The sequence below is a fragment of the Myotis daubentonii genome, chromosome 17 (genome assembly GCF_963259705.1).
Source record: "Myotis daubentonii chromosome 17, mMyoDau2.1, whole genome shotgun sequence".
Lineage (NCBI taxonomy): Eukaryota > Metazoa > Chordata > Mammalia > Chiroptera > Vespertilionidae > Myotis > Myotis daubentonii.
The window spans coordinates 834662-840257 of record NC_081856.1 but is presented as its reverse complement, the minus strand read 5'-3'; positions in this window follow the sequence as shown (position 1 = coordinate 840257).

Below are 5596 nucleotides of genomic sequence, written 5' to 3'. Positions count from 1 at the left end.
AGGGGGGCGGGGAGGGGGCGTAGGGAGGAGGGGGGCGGGGAGGGAGGAGGCCGGGGGGAGGGGGCGTAGGGAGGAGGGGGGCGGGGAGGGGTGACCGACGGGGAGGGGTGGGCCGGCCGGGGCTGCCGCCCTCCTCCCCGAGTTGTGGCTCATGTAGAGCGACCTGGGGTCGGGAGGAGCCTCAGGCTGGACCAGGAGGCCAGGGCTCAGGGTCAGCTCAGCCCTCCCGGGCGGGCGGGGTCCTAGCTGGCACTTCCCCAGCTAATTCCTCAGGCGATCAGCTTTCTTCTCGGGCAGCTTCTTTGCTAGAAAATCACTTTCCAGTCATTGCAATGATTATCTGTCATCTAAAAGGAAATACATTTTTGATAATGTTTTGTTGTTTAATATCTGTCTGGCACGCTAGTAACAATGGCTTTTTGAAACAATGCATATTGGTTTAGCTTTCACAAAATAGGTTAATAATTTCGTTTTGTTTTTGTACTAAATTGTGCCTGATACATAGACTACAATGAAGTTTATTAATAAGAAATGAAAAACTATTTTCTTGAGATAATGCTTTAAAATATCTTTCACGTGTAAAAGTAAAAAAAAACAAAACAACAAAACAGCTGGGCACCATGCTTGACCTGCTTTCTGTCTTTATTTTTTTATTTTCTTTGTTTTCTTTTTTGGCAGTTTGCTAAAGTGGTTTAAAAATCAAAGATTTGGCCAGGCCAGTGTTCCTCAGTGTTTGAGCATCAACTCATGAACCAGGGGGTCACAGTTCGATTCTATAGTCAGGGGACTCTCTCATCACTGGTGTTTCTATCTCTCTCTCCCTCTCCCTTCCTCTCTCTCAAATCAATAAAAATATATTTTGAAAAAAATCAAAGTTTTGAACATGCCCAGATTTAAAAAAACACACACAATTGGAACATAGTAATCATCTTGAATGGTCATTTTTCTTCAGCGGATCATTCAGCAAACATGTATTATGTGCTCACAGGGTCTACAAAGGTGAGTAAGGCAGGTCTATCCGATATGCAGGATGGTCTTAGGTGACCCCTGTGAAAGGGTCGTTCGACCGCCAAAGGGGTTGCGACCCACAGGTTGAGAACTGCTGCTCTAAAAGAACTGTCCAAGTTAAGAGCAGAAGAAAGAAAGAAAAAGAAAAAGAAAGAAAAGTTAAGAGCATTTATTGATTTTTGGATGAAGATGTAGTTTTGACATGTGACTGACCAATGGTTTTATTATTTCACTAGAGGCCTGGTGCATGAAATCCATGCATGGGGGAGAAGGGAGAGAGTCCCTCAGCCTGGCCTGCTCCCTCTCCAATCTAGACTCCTTTGGGGATGTTCAATTCCTGGTTTAGGCTCAATCATGCAGCCCTAAATCTGGGACTGCTGGCTCCTAACTGCTTACCTGCCTGCCTGCCTGATCGCCCCTAACTGCCCTCCCCTGACAGCCTGATCACCCCTAACTGCCCTCCCCTGACAGCCTGATCACCCCTAACTGCCTCTGCCTTGGCCCTTGCCACTGTGGCTTTGTTCGGAAGGAAGGCAGGACAACTGGAAGATGTCCGGTCAACTCGGTATAATTAGCATATTACCCTTTAATTAGTATAGATTATCTACACTAATAAAAGAGAAAAATGGTAATTGACGTACGGCGCTACCCTTTTCATTGGCTAATCAGGGCTATATGCAAATTAACTGCCAACTGAGATGGCAGTTAACTGTCAACAAAGATGGCGGCTAATTTGCATATGTAGACACAATGCAGGGAGGCGAAAGGGAAAGCAGGAAGAAGCCCCCTGCCACTGACAGTGATCGGAAACCCAGGGGGGAGCTAAGAGGTGGGGGGCAGGGCAAAGGCGGCCCTGGGGCCGCCTTTGCCCTGCCTCCCAGCCATGATTGGAGAATCAGGCGCCTTTGCCGCCCTGGCCAGTGATAGCAGGAAGTAGGGGTGGAGCCAGCGATGGGAGCTGGGCACGGTCAAAGCTGGCAGTCCCGGGAGCTAGGGGTCCCTTGCCTGGGCCTAAAGCAGAGCCCACAATCGCGGGGCCGCTGCAGCTGCGGGTCCCTGCTGCCCGAGCCGGACGCCTCAGCCAGAGGCATCCTGCAGGGGCAGGGGCAGAGCCCGCACGATCGCGGCGCCCCCCGCTGCCACTGCGAGTCCCAGCTGCCTGGGCCGGACGCCTAGGCCAGAGGCGTTAGGCCTGGGCAGGGGCGGAGCCTGCAACCGCGGGGAGCTGGGGGTCCCCTGCCCAGGCCTAATGCTTCGGCCAGAGGTGTTAGGCCTGGGCAGGGGCAGAGCGGGAGATCGCGGGGAGCTGGGGGTCCCCTGCCCAGGCCTAATGCCTCGGCCAGAGGTGTTAGGCCTGGGCAGGGGCAGAGCGGGAGATCGCCGGGAGCTGGGAGTCCCCTGCCCAGGCCTAATGCCTTGGCCAGAGGTGTTAGGCCTGGGCAGGGGCAGAGCCTGCAACCACGGGGAGCTGGGGATCCCCTGCCCAGTCCTGACACCTCTGCTGGAGGCCTCAGACCTGGTCAAGGGGCCAATCCGGTGATTGGTGATCAGAGGGTGATGAGGGTCAACTCCTCTGGCCGAGGCCAGAGGCATCAGGCCTGGGTGGGGGGCGGAGCAGGGGATTGGAGGGATATGATGGTCCCCTTGCCCAGGCCTGAAGCCTGGGTCAGAGGCATCAGGCTTGGGCGGGGGGTGGAGCAAGCGATCAGAGGGAGATGGGGGTCCCCTGCCCAGGCATGATTCCTGGACCACAGGCCTCAGGCCTGGGCAGGGGTCAGAGCCAGTGATCGGGGGGAGATGGGGGTCCCCTGTCCAAGCCTGACACCTCTGGCAGAGGCGTCAGGCCTGGGCAAGGGGCTGATCAGGCGATCGGAGGGTGATGGGGGTCTACGCCTCTGGCCGAGGCATCAGGCCTGGGCAAGGGGCAGAGCCAGCAATTGGAGGGGTCTGGGGGTCCCCTGCCCAGGCCTGACGCCTGGGCCAGAGGTATCAGGCCTGGGCTGGGGGCAGAACCAGTGATGGGGGGAAATGAGGGTCCCCTGCCCAGGCCTGACATCTCTGTCAGAGGCGTCAGGCCTGGGCAAGGGGCCGATCCTGCGATTGGAGGGTGATGGGGGTCAATGCCTGAGGGCTCCCAGTATGTGAGAGGGGGCAGGCTGGGCTGAGGGACACTCCCCCCCCCCACACCCAGTGCATGAATTTCGTGCACCGGGTCCCTAGTATTTTTATAACAAAGGTTTCTTTATTGTCTATGTAAAATTATCAGTATACATTTTTTCTTGCTTTACTTCTTTTTATGGCTTCTCCATCTGTTTCAGACCTCAGCTGATGAGAATTACTCTTCTTATACTATAAAAGGTAGTGTGTTTACTGAAATTATATTTGTAGCAATGTTGAGTTTTTCAAAAATTTCAAAAGGCTTATTAGATAAATATCACTTTGTTGTAGTTTAAAGATAATATTATAGTTTATGGTTACTCAACATATGGTAAATAATACTCATCAATCCAAGGCATTCATTTTTATGATATTTGGCCATCTCTCTTCATATGAGCTAATATGCCTTTTAGAATAAAAGCACAATATAAGCAGGTAATGTGTCAGCCAGTAAAACATTTCTTATTGCTTCCTTAAATACTGAAGCTACAGTTCCAGTTACCTGCTACTGAGTAACAACCCACATCAAAGCCGTGGCTTAAAACAGCAGGACTGTGGGGCAGGCTGCGGTGGTGCTGGTTCTTGGCAGGTGGAGAAGGGGGCTGCCCCAGACACGGGCATCTGCTCCTGGTGAGCTGCCAGCCTCCCTTCTGGTTGCCCATGTCCCTGACCTTTAGCTCCTGTAAGAACTTGGTTTTGCAGATTCCTGCGGTCATTGTGGGTGTGAAGTCCATGTTGCCTTTGTTTCCTGCCCCTGAGTTGGAGATAAAGGTGCGAAAACTCTAGGAACTGTGACAGTAGCACTAATGCAGGCTTGCTCTGCCCTCTGTGCCTCTGACTTCACAGAAATGGCCAACCACACATCGCATTTCACACACTGACCTCTTTAAGGACACACCCACGTACATAAAGTAAACTTGGAGAAATCTCACTACCGAACTTCTGTGTTGCCGAAGACACTTTGGCATAAAAGCCTCTCAGAAAATACGTTTTCAAAAGGAATAGAAACGGGGAGAGTGACAGTGCAGTGTGTTTGTGGGTGGAGCCTGTTTTCTCTGTTCCTCAAGGGCCGGTGACAGGCTGTACCGCCCGATTGCAGCTGCACCTCCATCGCTGCCACAGGCGTGTGTTAGGTGAACCCCAGAGGCTGGTCAGCTATACCCTCCCCCCTCACCCCCTGGGAGAACAGAGGGCTCCCTGGTGCTCTGTGTCCTGTAGGCCTGAGGGGGTGAGAGCAGAGGGAGGGGGAGAGGACACAGCTTTGTCCAGGTAGCTAATTGGTCTGTTTGTAGTGTCTTCATTTTACGTTCTGTTTTATTAACGTGTATTTTTACTAGGAAATCACCCAAGTCCTCCAGGTTTCCAGGTTGATGCAATAGGTTTCTCTTATTTTACTTTTAATTTCTCCTCTTTCTGGTTTTCTACAGAATCGTTACAGTTAATGAACAAATATTGATACATTATTGTCAACTTAAGTCTACATTTTATTTAGGCTCCTCAGTCCAGGCGCAGTCTCAGCCCTGACACGTCTTTTTATTACTCTTCAGGCTCCCAGCTGGGTGGGTGCTGTGCTAGGACACGGGCGGGGGGAGAAATGCGCTGCCAGGGTCCGTGCTGTGCAGACTGCAGGGACTGCATGGGGAGGCACGTGGGCAGCTCTGACACACGCCAAGTGACAGGATCCGGTCCTAACTGAGAAAGGTTGGCTGGTCACAGCGTGGAGGTGGGACTGGACGAGAGGGGACAGGAAGCCGAGCAGTGGGCTGGCTGGTGAGCGTGGTGCTGGCCGAGCTGAGGCAGGGTCGGGGTTGGCAGAGGACCAGGGAGTGAGGACCAGAGAGGCGCGGTCAGCACTGTCCTGAGGATGGAGCCAGCAGGGGTGTGGGAGCTGGAACCAGGGGGACTGGCCATTCGGACCCCAATAGGAGAGCGCATTCTGCTGAAAGGAGACTATGTGCTAACCTCTGTATCTATTGGCCTCGAAGGAAGGACAGGACTAAGAAGGGAGGGGGAGGTTGCTGATCGCAGGAGGGGCAGCAGCCAAAGGCACCGCCTCACTGAGTCCTCACAGCCACCCAGAGGGAGCGTCATCCCCATCTGACAGGGAAGACTGAGTCTCTATTCTCTGCCTGAAGCCGCACAGCCAGGAGGTGGTGGGGCCAGAAGCCGGCTCTGTGCTGTCTGTTGGGCTCAGGCCCTGCCCCGCAAGAGCCTGGGCTCCACTCGGAGCTGCCAGGAAGCTCTTGTCAGGCGAGGCCCCAGGAAGGGGCATGGGCAGAAGCAGACCTGCTGTGGCCAGGAGCACAGTTTTCCAACCCTGGAGGAGTCTGGCCGACGTGGCCCAGGGGCTGGCATCATCCTGCGGGTTTCAGGCGCGGTCCCGGTACGGGCGTGCGGGAGGCAGCGCATTGTGTTTCTCTCTATCGATGTT